Consider the following 20256-nt stretch of genomic DNA (forward strand, 5'->3'; position numbering starts at 1 on the left):
GGAGTTTGCTCCCGGGACGGGACGTCCGAGAGGTAAGAGGCTGACGTCGAGGTGACGCGCCAAGTTAATCACACCTGACGTCACGTCTGGTCGTCTTGGCCCACTGGCCGCTATTGGCCAGGCTGGTTTGGGGGATCCCCTGCTAATTGGGTGTCCAGATTGCCTGGTCTGGTTACCTGGGGTAAAAGCCCCGCCCCTTGGGGGTATAGTAGTAGAGAGCCGGGAGTGTAGGGGAGAGTCTCTTCCTGCGCTGGTGGTCTTTGGAGAGGAGGATCCCCACCCCGAATGTGAGGCCAAGTAAGGACTTCGTCCCCCGACGGCTGCGTTAGTTTGTGGAGTAGGATGTGTGCGTGTGAGGGAGGTCGCTGTAGGCGGAGTCACTGGAGAGTCTCTCCTCAAAACTCATTGCTATTGCTGAGCGACCGAAATGGGGGAGGATGCCCTTCTCCGTCATTTCACCCTAAATTTGAAATTAGTGAGTTGGCCCTTGGTTTTAAGAGTTTCTGCTAGATTGTGTGGAGCATCTTAAGTACAACACCATGCCTAAAGGTTAAATCCCTTTGGTGTGGTGGGCATAGTACTAAAGAAAACGGAATTTAAAGGTTTTTCCCACGCCATGCCCTGTTGTGATCCCAGAGAAGCGGTATTCCGTTCCGTTGGAGTTCGCCATAGGAGCAGGGTTGTGCCTTTTTATGGGACTTGGAGCGGCACTTGGGATTTTCCTTTCAAAGGGCAGTAGAAGAGTGTAAGTGTCCTTGACCTAAATTAAGAGAAACAGCGACATCATTCTTAGGTTCGTTTGAGTTCTGTCCATTTCATTTGACAGGGGTGTGGGAAAAACCTAGAGTTTAAGCTATTGATGTTAAGCGTAGGAGATGGGTGTGTGAGGGGCTGCGGAGGCTGGGCATACTTTCCGTTCCTCGCGATGCTCCATGTGTAGGCGTGGCTAAAGGAGGAAGCCTAATCAGGAGCCCTCTTGAGGCAGTGTGTGGAGGGAGTGACAGGCTTCCCGTCAGAGGGGATGCATTAACTGGGTGATCAGCACCACCAGATAAAAACAAACCTTTCAAAGGCTTGAAACTGTTGCAAGGCAGTTTTTAAAAATGATTATTATTTTTTTTAATTTGAGACGATTTTTGTTTTCCTCAGATTGTAAAACCTTGTTGCGTTTTACAGGGATTCCCCAGAAAAATTTATAGGCATTTAATCAGTATTTCCCATACTTTTAAATTGGATAGGGCTATGATTTTCCAGAAAGGTCCAAGTGAGATTTTTTTCATGATTCACCCCCTCCCCTTAATAAATTCTCTAGCCTACATGTACACTACCTCTTGATTCAGATCCTCAAGCATTGTATGTGTATAATACAAATTACAGAACGAATTCTCCTTCCACAGAATATGGGTTAAGTGGAAACGCCTGTATTAAATGTTGTTCCATCACAGGAGAGCATTTTTAAAATTGATTTAACTTCAATCCGCTAGATTCGGCTAGCTGTTAAGGCGTGATTAACACTTGCTAATTTAGTTTACTAGAGTGTTAATTATCTTAAATTCATTGAATAAATTAAGGCAATCCCAAAAAAATTTTTTTTAAAGTAATCTTATACTTGAATTATTCTTTTCTCCTGTTTACTTTGCTTTTTGATAGGGAAGGACTGACTGACCACATATCTAAAGTTTTAATTATTTGGGGGTGGGGAGGAGAGTTTGACCAGAACAAGTAAAACCTGTCTACCATTGCTTTTCTGGTGAAGGTGGGTAAATCCCCGCCCACATGGCATCTTAACTTGGCCTCCTCTTACTCAGAACTTCTGATGACATCCAAGGGGTGGGGGAGGAGCAAGGGTGGTTTTCACTGCAGTTTTTAAATGTCTGACCCGCAGCCCCTTAACAGAAATTGATTTTCTTTTCTTAATTGTGGTAGGAAAATTTTTCTCATGCTGTATTTTAGTGAGTAACCTAGTCTTTCAGTGAGTAATACAGTATATTATTGTAGTGAGTTATTGTTTGTATTTTTCCTCTTTTGAGCATTTCGACTATGGAAGGAAGCAATGAACATGTACAAAACAATAGGATAATCTAGTTGTGTGTCTCTTCATTGCATAGTACACGTTATGCCTGCCTGAATCAAATGGGCAAGTTGTGACGCTGATAAGGTTAATTCCTTCTCAGGAGGCTGGTGAAAGTTGCTCTTTGGGAAGTTTACCACTTCATAGATATTTCCTGTCTCATTATTCAGTTTAATTAACTGAATTTAATTATTTAGCATTCAATTAATTAACAATTATTGAATGCTAAATAAATGTAAAATACTGTGGACGATTTAAAAAATAAACGGGGTAGTCTCTTATTTAAAGAGATCTTCTGTTTGAATATGGGGAATGAACCAACAAACAAAGTGATTAGAGAATTAGTAAGTGCTAATTTGGGTGGTAGTGTTTATGAGCTTAAAACTTCAAAGAAAGGAGAAGTCTGCAGAAGTTTTGTGGCGGTGTGGAACTTGAACATTTTTTGAGGGTTGAGTAGATAGATTCTAGATAAGTAGAGGTGGTATAGATGGGGAGAGGCCAACTAAAAGTGATCTTAATGACCATTCTAGCTAAACTCATTCATTTTACGAATGAGGAGACTGAGACACTTAATTTAAAAGCAACCTGCCTAACTTATTACAACCAGGAGAAGCAGGGTCTGAATCAGCTCTTTCAGTGTCATTCTAGTCACTATATACACTGCGTAGCTATTGTTTGGACTGAATAACTGAGAAGAAATCTGTCTTATATGATAATTCAGTGGAAGAAAAAAGTGAAAAGGAAGTAACCTTGTTCAGGACTTGCTCCATCTCTGATGTCTAGCATGCGGTGCAGAGGTTGTGTGAACATCAAGGCCATCGCTGGTCTTCAAGTGCTGGGCCACCCCTTATTCTGGGTTGCCACGTATTTAATGAGCATTTCTTACTTATCCTTTGGAACTGAGGTCACCAGTTCAGATGCCTTCAGGGACCATTAGGTACCCGAAATGAGTGAAGTGGCCAGTTTGCCGCAGGGACTGAAGGTGCTGGACTGTGGTGAGCTGGGGGTGTTTAAAGGGCTCAGTGATTCTCTGGTTTGGCTGATTGTTGCCAGGTGAACCTGCAGGGACCCAGTGTTGTCCAATCTTCTAATTTTTCAAGAAAAGCTGTAAATTGAAGATTTTTACATGGGCTTTCTGAGTTTATTTGTTGGCACCTTACTAAAAATGTCAATAAACGTTTTGTGGACGTTAAAAAAGTCTCTTGGCCTGAGTTAGCCCATAGCTTTCTAGTTTTCAGTCTCTGCTTTAGTGCTTTTCAGTGCTGAAGGCCATTCTGTCTTATACACGTCTTAGTAGTTTTGTGAGTTATTTCTTAAAGCCACTTAGATAGTTTCTACTAATGTCTTAATACAAGGCAGTGGCTTCTGTTATGAAAAGAGAACACAGATGTTATGGAGTTATAGCTGAGAAGCAAAAAGCTCCTCCTTTCCTTGGACACAGCTGAAGTAGGAGCTTGATGGTTTAAAAGGAACTTCACTAAATGTTCATAGAGAATAAAAGTGAAATACCTACAAAAGGGACATAAATATTTGTTGCCTAAACACAAATTTTAAGCTGAGCAATTGTTGTGTCATGTGTGATTGTTTTTTACTCCATTCCATTCAAGTGTAAGAAATGTCATGTTGCATTATTTATCATCATCATCATCATTATTGGTAAATCTGGCGCTGAGCCCCCCATCTCTCTGTGTGGTAGAACAATAAATCTACAGGTGTTACAGAGGTCCCAGAATACATGGGGAGGGCTCTCTGGTCTATGTCCATTGGTGCTGGTATAATCCTTTAGAAGCTCAAGAATTTCCCTTTAGGAAGGGTTTAAGATTGGGTGCATGGAAGGAACCAGGAGATGTGAATTAAAACTGGGTTTACATAGCAAACACACTGGTTTTACTTTAGATTGTGTGTTTATATGGCCATTGCATTGAGGGTGGCGTTGATAGGGATTATGAGAAGGGAGGCTGAACTTTCCCTAGTCACTACTTAGCACTGAAACATTTATGATGGTGGTCTATGTGATTTCCTGAGAGGTATAGCTCATCTGGGAACTGGGGTACTAGGTCCAACTCTCCTCTCCAGGTGTGTCCTTTCCTGGGGAGCTGAAAAGACAGTGGACTTGGGCTGAACCCTTCCTGGGACTGGCAGCCTCTTCCCCTTCCCAATCTTGGGGGAAGCTATCCCAGCTCTGGACTACTCTCTCTACAGTCTCTTAGTCTCCAAAGTTCTTTCCTCCTCCTAGGACCCTCTGGTTCTTTTCAAAAATTGTAATCTGGGAGTAAGTATCCCCCTGCCCCCAACCCCCTCTCACTTCCTCCCCTCCAGTTCAAATTCCTTCTTTCTCTGGGTGTTGCTGTGTAGAAGGTGAGGTGGGCGGGGTTCTCTCTCATTCTCTCAGCTATATGGAAAATACAGCTCTGGCTTCCTAAGACAGAGATACCCAGTCTTGACTGACACTTTTCTGGGCTTCTCTCCCTCTTTGTTCCTTGCCTTTCCCACTTGAAGAGCAGTCTCTAGGAAGTTGTATGTCTTTGAAAGCAAAATGACTTTGGTTTAATTCTCCTGCACACCAATAAGACTCTTTCCCTCTGTACTGACTGAGAAAAATGTCCTGTCCACAGAATTGCACAATATAGTGACCAAAATGTCCTTTTCTCCCACATGATAATTGTTTTTGTGGCTTTTCAGCATAGTGCAAAGTGCCCTGAAAGGTGTCAAATAAGCTCTGAGAATGAGAAGCATGGTAAAGAGTGACCTCACAACTCTTAACTGTTTCCATGCTGTTTTGTACTGAAAAGGAGCACATGCATTTCTGAATAAACTGAGGAAGTAGGAAGATTAGATAGGGCAAAATGCCTGTTCAGCTTTTCACTTTAAAACATGCTAATATTGGACCAAATGCCATCAACATCTAGAACAATATTGATAATTAATAATAGCTTGAATTCCTGATGGGACTTTGCATTTTAAAAACAATTAAGTTATATTATCTCTGTGAATTTTCTCTGTACTCCGTGAGATAGTCATTGTTTTATACTAATTTTACCTTTAAGGTAACTGAGGCTCAGAGAGGCTCTGGTCACCCGATTGGTAAGTGACCGAGCTAGGTCAGAACCTAAAATTTCCTTTTCCAAATCTAGCACTTCTGTCTTTGAACATGGCTCTAAGGTCTGAGGAATTACACTGAATGTGTCATGTTGTCACAGTAAAATTAATAAAAAGGAAATGGTTGGTTCTACTTTGGGGGGCAGCTTGGGGGTTGGTTTTGTTGTTGGTCTTTTTTTAAAAATTTTTTAAATTTAATTTTATTTATTTTTTTATACAGCAGGTTCTTATTAGTTATCTATTTTATATTGTTGTTGGTCTTGAAAGAAGGACTTAAGTTCATTTGAATCACCCCTTCCACACAAACACCAAATATTCTGTTAAATAGTTAGAAGGTAAATAAAATGTTTCATTTAACTTTGGTTTATTATAGCTAACATATTGACTTTAGTGAGATTTATGAAAGCTAATTCTATTTTTATGTGTGGCATAGATAATTTGTGATATATTGGAACCCTTGGTATAACAAATATGTGCACAGGTGCCCATTTAAAATGCTCATCTTGGGAATTCCCTGGTGGTCCAGTGGTTAGGACTCCGGGCTTTCACTGCCTAGGGTGCAGGTTCAATCCCTGGTTGGGGAACTGAGATCTTGCAAGCTGCATGGCACAGCCAAAAAGAAAAAAAGAAAATGCTTGTCTTATAATTTTAAATTATAAGGATTTATACTTATTATATCTTTGCTTTTATTGCATATTGTTCATATCTATGATTTATTTGATAATGAGTCTTTGGTCAAAAGCACAATCCCCAATGATATCACTTGTTCCAAAAGCAAAATACCACTCACTTTATAGCATGGTTTCCAGAACGTATTATGGTAAAAAGTAGAAAATATATATATCACACATATGAACACAGAAGCTTTTCTGTTTCTACTTAGAGAATTAGAATTGCATTTGCCCTGATCCCATTTTGTTTTCAGTCAGCAGTTTATTCAAGTATCATATTTATCATCTTTGATCTTTTGATCTGTCATGGCTTTCGCTGTTGCTTTGGATTTTGGAAATTTAAGAACCAACATGACCCTTATAGGTTACAATATTTACAGAATTCGAAACAGGGCAGCATAGTCTAACAGGGGATGTAAGATATGAGAATAAGGGATATTAGATGAGAAGCACCATTCAGGCACTAATTCCTAACCAAGGGGGGAAAGTGGCGGGGGGAGGGAGAGGTGATGAATTGGGAGATTGGGATTGACATGTATACACTAATATGTATAACATGGACAACTAATAAGAACCTGCTGTATAAAAGAATAAATAAAATAAAATTTTTTAAAAAAGTGATTATTTGCAAAAAGTATTTAAGAGTAAGAGATAGTTGCTACCAGTAGTAGTCACATATTTACTGAATAAAGTTTCATGGCTGTACATTGACTGTTGTCCATCCTGAGTGGATTAAAATTTCAGTTCAATTGTAGGGAATATTATATGCCTGGAAAAGGAAAGGAATACATTTGTCTCCAAGGGTTGATATGGTTGCATAGTACTGCCCCCTTCAAATTGTTATAGCAAATTAATTTTAATGATGACTAATTAACAGAAATGTGCTTATAATCTGTAATCTGGGGACTTCCCTGGTGGTCCAGTGGTTAAGAATCTGTCTTGCAATGCGGGGGACGCCGGTTTGATCCCTGGTTGGGGAACTAAGATCCCACATGCCACGGGGCAACTAAGCCCGCATGCCACAGCTACAGAGCCCATGCGCTCTGGAGCCCTCACACCACAACTAGAGAGCCAGTGCACCGCAACTACTGAGCCCGTGTGCATGCCAGAACTAGAGAGAAGCCCATGCACTACAATGAAAGATCCACGTGCCACAACTAAGACCCGATACAGCTAATCAATCAATCAGTCAATCTGTAACCTGGTCTTGGAAGCAGGGCCGTTAACTGAGAATGAGAAGAACTGTTCTCTGATTCTGATTCTGTACCTCTTGATTCTCTATCTTTGCCTTGAATAAATCACTTCTCTCATGTGTAAGATTATTTTAGGTAATTTAAATACTCCGGTTATTTGAATTGTGATAGTTCTCTTCAATATTTCTCAACTGAGGGGCTTCCCTGGTGGCGCAGAGGTTGGGAGGCTGCCTGCCAATGCAGGGGACGTGGGTTCGAGCCCTGGTCCAGGAAGATACCGCATGCCACCACAACTACTGAGCCTGCGTGCCACAACTACTGAAGCCCGCGTGCCTAGAGCCTTTGCTCTGCAACAAGAGAAGCCACCGCAATGAGAAGCTTGTGCTCCGCAAGGAAGAGTAGCCCCCGCTCACTGCAACTAGAGAAAGCCTGCACGCAGCAACAAAGACCCAACGCAGCCAAAAATAAATAAATTAAGAAAAAAATAAAAAAATAAAAATCTTAAAAAAAAATATTTCTCAACTGAGCCAACATAAAAAATATTAAAAGTATAAAGTATGATTTGATTTACCTGCAAAAGAGTATTAGCCTCATATTGCAATATAAATGTATCAAAATCAATATGTTGTACACCTTAAGCTCACACAATGTTGTATATCATTTATATATCTCAATTTAAAAAAAAAAGTATTAGTCTCTAACAGGGATAGTCACATTTCTTAAAAACAACAGTCCAGAATGTTAATGATCTATTGTAACTCTGACCCGTGGTAAAAAAAATGGTACTGGAGTCAGCAGATTGTATTAAACTTCAATAGTATAGAAAGCCAAGCAGCACGATTTAGCTTTGTCAAATGTTGACGTTTCTTGTATTCTGCATGGAGGAAGAGGTCTGTCCTATGTAGATTTTGAATTGATCAGTATCTTTGCTTCATTTTTAGTTTCCTGAATCTTTAAAAAAAAATGTTTCTGTCTTGTGGTTTTAAAATTAACCTGTTTTTTACACACTCACTCTAAGCATATCGGTTTGAATAGATCAATTGAATGCTATTTTTGACTGTTTTCCAAAACAGAACATAATTTGTGATATATTGGAAATTTACTTTAAAAATAGAAAATTTGAAGCATGTCTTGGTTTGCAGTGGCAATTCCAGAAGGTTTGCTGTAAAATATTCAAGTGTTAGCTCAGAATAAACTCTTTAAAATTTATTTTTAACTTACGTACAGTAAAATTTACTTTTGTTTTAGACAAACAGAATAGTTCTATTACTCCCAACAAACTCCCTCATGCTGTTCCTTTGTAGTCAGGCACTTCTCCCCTCCCTCTTAACCCCTGACAACCACTGATCAGTTCTCTATTCCTACAGTTTTGCTTTTTCAGAATGTCACATAAATGGAATCATACAGTATGTAGCCTTTTTGGTCTGGCTTCTTCCACTTAGCATAATGCATTTGAGATTCATCCATGTGGATGAATGTATCTGTAGTTTGTTTCTTTTTATTGCTAAATAGTATTCCATTATGGATGCATCACAGTTTGGTTATCAGTTGAAGGATGTTTGCATTCTGTCTAATTTTTGGTGATTCTGAATAAAACTGCTATAAATATTCACAAGTGGTTTTTATGTGAACATGAGTTTTATCCCTTTGGGCAAATACCTAAGAGTGGGATTAACTGCATATAGTAAGTGTGTATTTAACTTTATAATAAACTGCAAAAACATTTTCCAAAGTGGCTATCCCATTTCCTTTTTATTTATTTATTTATTTTGGAGTTTGGGCTTCTCTGTGTACTTACCAACACTTTGTGTTGTCAACTTTTCATTTTTAATTTTAGTCATTCCAGAGGATGCATATTAGTGTCGCATTGTGGTTTTAATTTGAATTTCCCTAATGACTAATGATGTAGGGTACCTTTTCATGTGCTTATTTGCCATTCTTACATCTTCTTTTTTGAAGGGTCTTTTCAGATCTTTTGCCAATGTTTAAAATTGGGTTGTTTGTCTTCATATTGTTGAGGTTTGAAAATTCTTTGTGTAATCTGGATACAAGTTCTTTGTCAGGTATGTGATTTGCAAATATTTTCCCCCAGTCTCTGGCTTGTCTTCCTTTTTTTTAAAATTTATTTATTTATGGCTGTGTTGGGTCTTTGTTTCTGTGCCAGGGCTTTCTCCAGTTGTGGCGAGCGGGGGCCACTCTTCATCGCGGTGCACGGGCCTCTCACTGTCGCGGCCTCTCTTGTTGCGGAGCACAGGCTCCAGATGCGCAGGCTCAGTAGTTGTGGCTCACGGGCCTAGTTGCTCCGTGGCATGTGGGATCTTCCCAGACCAGGGCTCGAACCCGTGTCCCCTGCATTGGCAGGCGGACTCTTAACCACTGTGCCACCAGGGAAGCCCTCTGGCTTGTTTTTTAGTTCTCTTAAAGTATCTTTTGCAGAGCAAAATGTATCATTTTGCAGAGCAAAATAAGTTTTTAATTTTGATGAAGTCCAATTTATCAATTTTTTTTAAAGACAGTACTCTTAGTGTTAAATCTAAGAACTCTCTGCCTATCTGAAAGCCACGAAAATTTTTCATATGTTTCCCCTAAATGTTTTACATTTACGTTTAAGTCTGTGGCCCATTTTGAGTTAATTTTTGTAAAAGATGTGAGATAAGTGTCTAGGTTCATTTTCTTTTCCCACATAATAAATTTACACCATTTGTTAAAAAGGTGGTCTTTTCTCCATTGAAATGCCTTTGCACCTATGTCAAAAATCAGTTGGCCATAGTATTTATGTGGGTCTATTTCTGGACTCTTTTCTTTATTGATCTATGTGTCTATCCTTTTCCCAATACCGTACGTTGTCATGATTATTGTAGCTTTACAGAATTAACTTTAAACACCTCTGCTATGAAGAAACAAATTCTCTATAGCATTCTAGTCAATTTCCTTTTAAATCTTATTATCTAAGCAAATGGATTATTTCTCAACAATTTCAATGTCTTTTGTCTTCATTCAGCTTATATATTGATTATAAATTCAGCATGGGCTGTAGCCATACTTCTTATATTCCTTCCCTGGATAGAAAAAGACCCCAGTGGACTATGACATTTAACTAGAGCTTTCTCTGCATCACAGTCTAAATGCAAAAATTTGCGAAAGAACCATTTACTAAGCTACTACCTGCAAAACTTCCCTAGATGGGCTTCCCCTCCTCTCACTGGCCCCACCACCACCCAGGCTGAGCTGCCCCGACAGTGACACCCTACCACCCAATTGACGACCAGCTTCCTGTCTGCTGGAGTGGCAGTTGGTGGAAGCCAGCTGTTATGATTCATACCATTTAAGACTTCTGCCTTTTGAGAAGTGACGCTAATAGAGCCATGCTGAATGGTGTCTGATTGGGAGAGTTTTCTTTATGAAAGAGGTTTGATTTCTAGTGCCTAAGCAATTGAACTTTTTTTTTTTTTTTTTTGACAGGTACGTTTCAATTTCTAGTTTCTGAGTGAGCTCAGTTAGGTAGATAAATGTTGTTTTCATCAAGTGTTTGTACTTGCTGTATTTCTTCCTGAAAAACAAACGAGCATGGAAACTTCTGTAATAAAAGGTTCTTGCGTGTTACCAATTCTTTAATAGTTTTATAAGTTTTCAGGCTTCTGATATTCTCCAAAAGGCAAAAAACTCTCTGCCCACGATAGGATTACACTTTGAATTTGGTGAAATAATTCTCATGTGCCTGAGGGGATATCTTCATATATCCTGTGGACATGGTCTTTCTCTTAGGCTGCTGAACCCAAAATCCTGGGTTTTTTGGTTTGTTTGAGTTTTTTGTCATTTTGTTAGCTCAGATAGACTTATGAATATTATTTAAAAGCAGAATATTTGTTAGGAGGGCAAAGAATTTTGCCACCATAGGGACAAGCTTTTGTGCCATTCAGTCAGTAAATACACTGAAAAGAACAATATAAGAAAAAATTTTAAATATCGTTGAGGGAAAAGTGTACTGGTTTTTATGTGATACCCCAAATTAACATTGTCCTTTAGAGAAACGGAGAGAGCATGATGATGAAGGGAAAAGGCAGTGATGAAATTTGGGTCATACCGATCATAGTACCAGTCAAGACGTGGGGAGGGAGCCCGTGTGCAGCAGCCTTGTACAGGATGGGCCAGATTTCTCTAGGGATGCTGATGGCATCTTTGCTACCTGCTGAATCATGCCCCTAAATATGAGAAAGTCAAATTGTGACTGGAATTTTTCTAATACTAAGAAGTGCTGATTTCCTATAGCCAATTAAAGTTGTGCTAAAAGTTCAACATTTTATAGCATTTGGTAGTAACAAATGATTTTTAGCTTTGGTTTAGTGATACCCTAGGGCAGAAGTTCTCAAACTTTGAAGTATATAAGGATCCCCTGGGGAGCTTGTTAAAGTTTAGGTCCCTAGACTCCAGCCCTGAGGTTTGGATTTAGCAGGTCTGGGGAGTGGCCAAGAATCTGCATTTTAACAACCTCACTCTGTTTGGCACCCTGAGTCATCTCTCAAGAAGTTACAAAATTCTCCTAACAAAAACTATTGTCACTCAACTTAATTTTTAAAATACTATTTCACTTAGAACAAGTAGGTGTTATGAAACCTAATGATTGATCTTCAGAGTTCCAAAGCGGTTAGCCATGATAGTTTAGATTCCCTAGGTGTGAACTAAGATGTAACACGCAATGAGCAGTATACAGAAGCTTACTTTAGATTTCTTTCAATTAGAAGTTATTAGTTACACAATTTCCATTTCCAGGTCATCTGTGCATCCACAGATGGTATTAGATAAGAGAGGCAGACCAGGCATAGATACCTAGGGAATGTCACAAGGTTCTTAATAATCATTTATTGCCTACTGTGCCCTTAATGATGTTGCTCAGGATCCCATTAAGTTAGCTGTGAATATAGTAATTGGTCCCTGGACAATAGCCAGAGGGTGTTGAATCCTGTGTCTCTACCCATTCTGGTCATGTTAGAGACAAGATAGAAATTGTTGCATATAATCCTTTCTGGGGACAAGGCCGCCTGTGCTCCAAAGGAGATTTCTTAAAACACAGCAGGAGTCCCTAGAGAATCTTCCTCTAATTCAGGCAGGCACTTATGACCTACTTTTGAAGGTAATTTGAAAATCCCATCAAACACAAGCAATCGAAATCCAGCTTCTCCACAAGGTATTTTGTAGACCTAACGTTGCATCCTTTCTATCTGCTCACACCAACAGCTTGAATATATTTTGGTTAGGATTTTCCCCTCCCTTTAATGATAGTTAGGTAAGATGGAGAATTTCTAGTTTCTGGACACAATGCAACTGCACAAATGAATATGATATGATGTAAATTGGTTCTTCCTGTATGTAACAAAAGGAATCAGATGTGTTGGCTTGGTGTTCAAATTCAGACAAAGTTCTGCAGATTGCAGAATGATAACACCCAAGCCAGAGGTTCTTTCTCCCTCCTTGGAAGCCCCATGCTTGTGGTTTATGTAGTACCTTCCGAAACTTTTCAAAGCACAACTTTGATAAGGCAAAAAAGAGATTCATAGAATCTTCCAGAGTTGGAAGGTACTTTTAAGAACATCCAATCCTATCTCTTACCTAATTTTTGAATCTCATCTTGCTCTACTTTAACTCTCCCACTTAATTGTCAGCCTCTTAAGGGAGAAGTTTCTATTTTACTCATGCACTTTTATTCAACATGAAATTATATTAATAATCAAGTTTAGCTTCTTGAGAAAGAAGGCTTCATTTTGCACAGTTGGCCTAAATAAATATTTGTGAGCTTCATCACTAAGTTGGCTTGTTTTTCTCATTCCCTGTTTTCCGGTTGCATGGGATTGGCCGCCACATTTCCTCAGTTTAGATCCCTGCCCTGTCACTTACTAGTTGTGTGATCCTCGGCAAGTTACTTATCCTCTCTCTGCCTTAGTTTTCTTTTCTCTAAAATTGCACTCAATAAATGATAGCATTATCCTGATCACCACCAGCCAGACTATGCTGTCCTAATTTTCATTGTTTCAAGGTGTCTTTTACAAAATTTGTGTCATCGCCTCTATTTTACTGATGCTTTTAGCTCTCCCTAAAGTCAGTCTGCATTTTATACATTTATTCATTTCTGACTGTTTCTTCTGAGTATATATATCCTGGGTAAGAATTATATGGCAGCGTTCTAGTCTTTGGGAAGATAGCTTGAAGGGTTGCGAAATTCATAGCATAACGCAGGTTGTGATGCGGCCTGGAATGATCCTAGACCTGTCGCTTACTTCAGTTTACCTCCTTAAGCCTCAGTTCCTCACAAGTAAAGTGGAGATGATGATAAATTGTACCTATGTTATGAGGTGTAGTATTAAATGATTATGTAAAAGCATTCAGAATGGTGACTAGTATATAAAATAGATTGCCATGCCTAAGCCCTTCTCTAAGAGTCTGATTTAGTTGATCTGGGGTTGGGCTCAGGCATCTGTATATTTAAACAACTTTAGGGGACTCTAAGGTGCAGTGAGGATTGAGGACCACCAGACTGGATTATTCTCAAAGTCTAGCCTCATTAACAGTGTTACCGTCTTAAATGCGTGTGCTTCCTTTCCTTCCGTCTTACAGTTTAAGTTCTGTCTAAAAAATACTGTGGGAAGACAGAAGTTATTTGAAAGCTGTTGAAAGTAGGACAAATTAATAGTTACAATTATTTAGTACATACTGAATATACTTTATTATTGTAGGTTCCCCATAATTCTAAGACAAGCAGTTTTTCAATTGAAAATATAATAAGGAGTTTTTAGGCTGCTTTGACTCACTGCCCTACAACATAATATGGAAATCACTGGTTTAAAAAAAAAACAAACTTCATGATTCAGTTAACAGAGTCAGGATATGTATGCTCATGTAGAGCAGCGGAGTTAATTAATTGGGTGTTTGGAGTCTGATATGTTGTAATAAATTGGGTTATCAGGTGGTGACTTAATTGGGCTGTTGAATGAATTAGCACCCCTTAAATGTGGGAAGTTCATACTTAGCTTTATCACTCCTGTTAGTGAACGGATGGCTGTATCCAAAAGATCAAAGTACATTTCTGAAAAAAATCCAAGTAGTTCGTATCAAAGAATAATGAGTATCAGAGGCATTAGGGCCCTATCATGTAATGTTGCTAATGCCCCCTGTAATATTGACTGCAGACAAACGAGGAAATAGTAAGAGGAAAACTAAAATCACCTGTAATTCCATACCCTAAAACAACCATTACTAAGAACTTTCTATAAGACAATAAATAATAAATGATGTGTTATTTCTGAATATCACTTTTTTATTCATAAATAAATTATGGGGAAGAGTTGAAAAAGGCAAGGATTTAAATTTATTTACGGAAAAAGTGCAGGATTCCAAAAATGCTTCAGAGGAAATTAAGTTCACTAGTGATCTTTTAGGGCGTGGCTCAATGAGTAATTATTTTATGAATGAATTAAGGAAGAACTAAACATATAGGAATATAAATATAGTCTCTAAAACCTTAAGTCCTTTCTTTCTCTCTCTCTTCCCAGACTTATTCCAAAATCCCACTTTTTTTTTCTGTATTCTTCCACTTGGGAATTTTAATTTTTAAAAGTGGAAGAATATTTACTGCTGATTATGTCTTCTTTTCTTACAATTAGAAAATATGGAAGCATACCTGGGTACAAGTAGGCATAAACAGAAAGAATAGGGAGAGCTGTGCTTACAATTCTTGGTGCTGGCTGATGTTTTCCGTTTTGGAAAGTCTTCTTTAAAGAGAGGGACAAGCACACCTTATGTTGCTGAAGGATTCCTGGAGCCATCTTACAATGAAGGCTGCTTTTGGTACCCATTAGAGTTCACCACGGGGCCCAGGTACTTACCATGCAGGTGCTGAAAGTTCATTTTTTGATTCCCAATCCCTCTGCGGCACTGATTTCACAATTTGCCAGGCCTAGTACAAAATGAAAATGTGGAACCCCTGTTCAGAAAGCAAGAAAAGTAAAATATAAAGCTGTTTTCTTTCTTCCACAGTCTTTCCAATTTGTAACGGTGTTTTTATTTGCTGTTTAATGTTTCACATCTGCAGGCATAGGGCCACTTAACCTGGCAAACGCAGATTCTGAAAGAGCCCCATCCTGTGACTAAGCACATATACCACCCACCAGCTGCGGGCATCCCCCCTCCACCAGCCATGGGACAGACCCATGTCCTGGAAGGAGGCAGAGAATTCTTGCCAGATATCTCCCTTACCCCTGGGCTTACTGCCCGCGGGAATCCATGGCGGACGGGGGACCGCTGAGGGTAGTGCCACCTCCATGCTGGAACTTGCTAAATACCTTGATCAGAGGTGGGTGAGAGGCTCTCTTTCACCCACAGTTACATTGTGAACACCCTGTAGCACTGCCAGTCTGGGACGGGGATGCCTGCCACATGCCTCACCCTGAGATGTCTCAGGGAGCTATGCAACCCTTCCATCTATGCTCAGACCCCTGCTGGGTCTGGAGTTCAGTAGTAATAGCTGGGTGAGGACCAGGGGGGTTGGGGTGAGGGTTCTAAAGTGCCAGGGCAGCTGAGAACCCATCTCAGTGAGGCAGGGAAGTGGGCTGGTGGGTAAGTTGAGGCTCCAAGCTCCTAGTGCGTGGGCTGTGGTCTCATAGGACTTCACTTAAAAAACACAAAGGCAAAGATAAAATTATTAAGAATTTCAAGATAGAGTATTAAATCTCATGGCGGGGAGGAGGGTCTTCTGAGCTAGTACCCTGTGTGACCAAACTGGCTGAACACCAATGAAGCAGGCCTGGACCTCTGGAATAACCTCTCTGACACTGAAATGAAGAAACTTTTTTTGAAAAAGTGAGAAATACTTGAATATGACTTTTATTTCTTGTATAGCAGTGCTTCTAAACTTTAATGTACATATGAATCATCTGAGGTTCTTGTTAAAATGCAGATTCTAATTTAGTAGGTCTGGGGTACGGCCTGAGATTCTGTTTTTCTACCAAGTTCTCAGCTGATGGCCAGAGCTGGTCTTGGAACCACTTTTCCACCCTCTCCACCCCCACCATTAAAACATTTTATTTGAAAATAACAGTAGACTCACAAGAAGTTGGAAAAATAGTTCACAGACTCCTACGTACCCTTCACCCAACTCCCAGTGGTGACATCTTGTATGTAATACAATAGGTAATAAGATTGTAATATAATATCAAAACCAGGAAATTGACATCATATAATAATGTTAACTATACTACAGACTTGATTCCATTTTCATCATTTTTTACTTGCATACATTTGCGTGTGTGTGTGTGTGTGTGTGTGTGTACGGGATGCAATTTCATTCCATGTATACATCTGTGTGCCTACCACCATAATCAAGATATGGAACTGTTCTCTCACCACAGAGAAACTTCTTCATGCTACCCCTTTAATTCATGCCCCCCAAAGGTGTATACAGTACATTGGAAATTCTCAATAATTCATATAATCATAATGCCTATTCTTTTCTTATAGTGAGAATTGTCTCTAGAATGCAGCAAACCATGAGGTGGCAGTTCCAAGTTCACTGAAGCAATGAGGTAAGATGAAGCTTAGGGAGCAAAAATAACACTGGTCATTTGAGGGAAATACAACATTCCTTGTCCTAGTACCATCCACTCATCCTGGAGTGTGCCTTGCATGACCAAAGTCAAATGCAAATTTGGGAGAATCATTTTACTTAAAGGGGCCATGATGAAAATAAGAACCGGATACACCCAGTTGAGCTCCAGGACTTAGTATAGAAATTGATAAATATTAATTGATAATGATGAAGATGTTTGTCATCATAATGTTCAGAGGACTTGCTAATTGCCTTATCTGTGTATCAGACAGCCTCCAACTTCACACATAAAACTTGTTACCTAAGAAATACCCTGTAAAAAGGCAATATGTATCAGAACTTTGGTAGATATGACTCATAATTATCAGCAGTCCCAAGAGACTATGCCTGCTTCTCTTTGCATGTTGGTGGTATAGGCTAGTGGTTAAGCATATTACTCTTATCAGCTGTGTGACCTTGGCCAAGTGACTTAACATCTCTATGCCCCAGTTTCCTTATCTGTAAACTGAAGATGTTTGATTAGAGGGCCTAACTCAGGGCCGTTGCAAGAGTGAAGCACTTAGAACAGAGCCTTACAGAGTATAAATGCTCAGTGTCAATTAATAGTATCATTAATATTAGGACTGGGACAGCCTTGGATATCATCTCCCAACAATTGCCCCAAATTTTGCTTCCTTCTGTCAAAACTATTAACATCAGTGAATTTTATATTGAACATATATAGATTTTAAAGGGTAGATGTTCTTTTATATGTAATGCTTCACTGTACAGACTAAGGTTAAGCACATAGGCTCTGGGTTCAAGTCCCAACCTGTACTAATTACAGACTAATTGTACAGCTTGGTCAAGGAACTTCCCTTAGTCATAGTTTCCTTATCTGTAATCAGGGGTGTTAGTAAACAGTACCTTAAACTTGTTGTAATGATTAAATGAAGTAATTCATGTAAAGTTCTTGGTATATAATTAGCACTTTATTGATATTAACTTTTTTTTTTTTTTTTAAACCAATTCCTGGTTTTCTTAGTAAGTGTAGATAGCTCACGAAGTTCCAGGGGTACTTGGGAGAAGTGACTTTAAACCAAATATAAAAGAGCATTTCTCCAGCCCAGTGACCTGTCATACCTTGAGGACAGAGGACTTGGAGCATCTAACAAAGTAGATTTCCAGGTGCTGCAGAGACTAATTGCCACCCCCCCCTCCAATATCCATCCTCTTCTTCCTCTTAGTAATTAAACCCTGCCACTTCCAGTGTTAGGAGGGCACATGGCCAGTAGAGCCAGAAGCCACCTAGTCCCAGCTTGCTTGTAACTAGCTGTGGCCATATTTTTCTGGGAATGGAATGTGCACAACTTCTGCACTTCCTGACAAATTGCCTGCCCTCTACTTCCTTGCTTTCCCCTTCCCTCTGCTGAGAATGTGATAGCCCATGGACATGGTCAGGCACCAGCTTCTACCGTACAAGCAAGGCCATGTCCCAAAGATTGGCAGAGTAACAAGACAGCATTAATTTGATTCCCTGGACAGCTTTGTGGAATAGAGCTGCCTTCTCCACATTGGCCAGCCTGTGCTGTACTGAACTGTTAAATGAGAAGGACGTAAACTTCTATCTTGTTGGTACCACTATATTTTGTAGTCTCTTGGTTATAGCAGTTTAGACTGTATCTCGACTAATTTATCAGGCCCATCTCCAAAGATATTGAATGCTGGGAAATGTGCATTTTAATAAGATCCTTCAGTAACTGTGGTGATAGCAATTTAGGATTATACTTTGAAAAACACAACACCAATGTGCTCTAAGCAAAATGTAAGTTTTGGAAAGCGGTCTAGAATTTAGAAGACAGGATCATCCCTTGTTAAAATTTTATTTTATTGGAACTGAAATTTGTTTAAGAATTCTGAAATAATTAACATGCCACCTCATTTCATTTTATATTAGCAGTAAGATTACTTTTTGAGTTAAAGTAGTTGATTTGTAAAAATGAATGCCCAACATGTTATTTATAACGTTATTCATAATGATCAAAAAGAGTGAAAATAATATGGTATTTATCAGGCCATTTGTTCAATTCTATATCATGGAATTAAAAGGATGAGGTAATTCTCTATATATTGACTAAGATTCCCAAGATGTGGTAAGCTGAAAATAAATAAATATTGCAAATAAAAGAAACAAGACACAAAGGAATACATATGGTATGGCTTCATTTATTTAAAAATCTAAAAATAGGAAAAGTTATAGTCCTTAATGATGTATGCTTAGGTGCTAAAATTAAAAAGAAAAACAAGGAATTGATTACCCTAAAAGTCAGGATAGTGGAAGTCTTTGAAATGGAGGGTGAGAGAGGGTAGTGACTAAGAGTCATAAAGAGGGCTTCTAAGAGGTTGGCAATGTTTTACATTTCAATCTGGGTGGTGATTGCAAGGGGGTTCACTTTGTTGTTTTGTATACTTATCTATGTATATACTGATTTCACAATAAGAACCTATTTCATGTCTACATTAAGCATATATATATTTTATATATATTCAAGTGTATATTGGGCATATATATGCATATGTGTGTGTATATGTATGTGTATTGTTGTGTATTCATAGAAAATTTCACAAAGGGAACACACACAGAAAGAACTATGGGCATTTTTTATTCCCATATTTGGGTAGTGGGACTGTGTGATAGAGAAATTTTTACTTCGTATTTTACAACTTGCTTTTTACCATAATTTGCATTTTCTCCATAATCATGTGTTACTTTGTTTTAAAATACTCCCTCAAATATTCTATGTGCATATGATCATTCCATTTTTATATGCTTCTGTATTATTTGCATTTTCTTCATAATCATGTGTTACTTTAAAAGTACTTTCTCAAAATTTGCATATGTATATGTCTGTGTATACATATGTGTATACATATTTATATATGCTTGGAGAGTTCTGGGATGATATTCGTAAAATTCTCTATGTGGTCACCTGTGAGGGGTGCACCTGGGAATAATGCATTAAGAGAGGGGAGAATTTTCACTTTTTACTCTATATACTTCTGAGTTCTTTGAATATTTTCTTTTACAATGAATATGTAGTACTTTTAAATTTATAGCACACACCCAAGGTGGTATATAGTATATTACAGCATATTTTGTTTTATAGGCAGAATAGACTTGAAGAGATAGAAAGGGTTCTATTTAAAAATGTGTCTGACTTGGCTGGGTGCAGGGTGGGAGTGGGGGAAGGCTTGTCTGTAGGAAAAGATACCATAGAATACAAACCTACACTCTTACCCCAATACATAAATTCCAAAGCCTCTGATAATGGACTACTCTGATGGAATCTTTGAAATTAAACCACCAAGGTAGGAATCCTCAAAACCAAGCACAGGTCTTGGCCTATGGAAGGTAATCAAGTGTTATTTGTTGAATTTATTAATAAACAGTACAATGTTTAAGTGATATTTCACTTGCTAAACTTTCATTGCTTGGTAATGCTATATGCTTTATAATATGTTAGGTATTTTTTTAGTAAGAGGATTGAGAGGTGGAGAACATTATTGATAGGATACAAGTGAGTGATTTAATCTGCTTTTAAAAGCATAGGATACTTTTCAAATTGTTAATTAACAATGATACTGTAT

At 38.7% G+C, this 20256-nt stretch overlaps 1 long non-coding RNA gene across 1 annotated transcript; it reads right to left on the reverse strand.

The window, feature by feature from the left end:
* Positions 1-1798: 1798 nt before the first annotated feature.
* On the reverse strand, positions 1799-15997 carry LOC118892981. Its single transcript, XR_005019381.1, has 3 exons — positions 15907-15997; positions 7348-7352; positions 1799-1810 (listed from the first exon to the last, which is right to left on the reverse strand). It is a non-coding gene; the product is annotated as an uncharacterized LOC118892981 (long non-coding RNA).
* Positions 15998-20256: the final 4259 nt, after the last annotated feature.

Source organism: Balaenoptera musculus, chromosome 3, assembly GCF_009873245.2.
Source record: "Balaenoptera musculus isolate JJ_BM4_2016_0621 chromosome 3, mBalMus1.pri.v3, whole genome shotgun sequence".
NCBI lineage: Eukaryota > Metazoa > Chordata > Mammalia > Artiodactyla > Balaenopteridae > Balaenoptera > Balaenoptera musculus.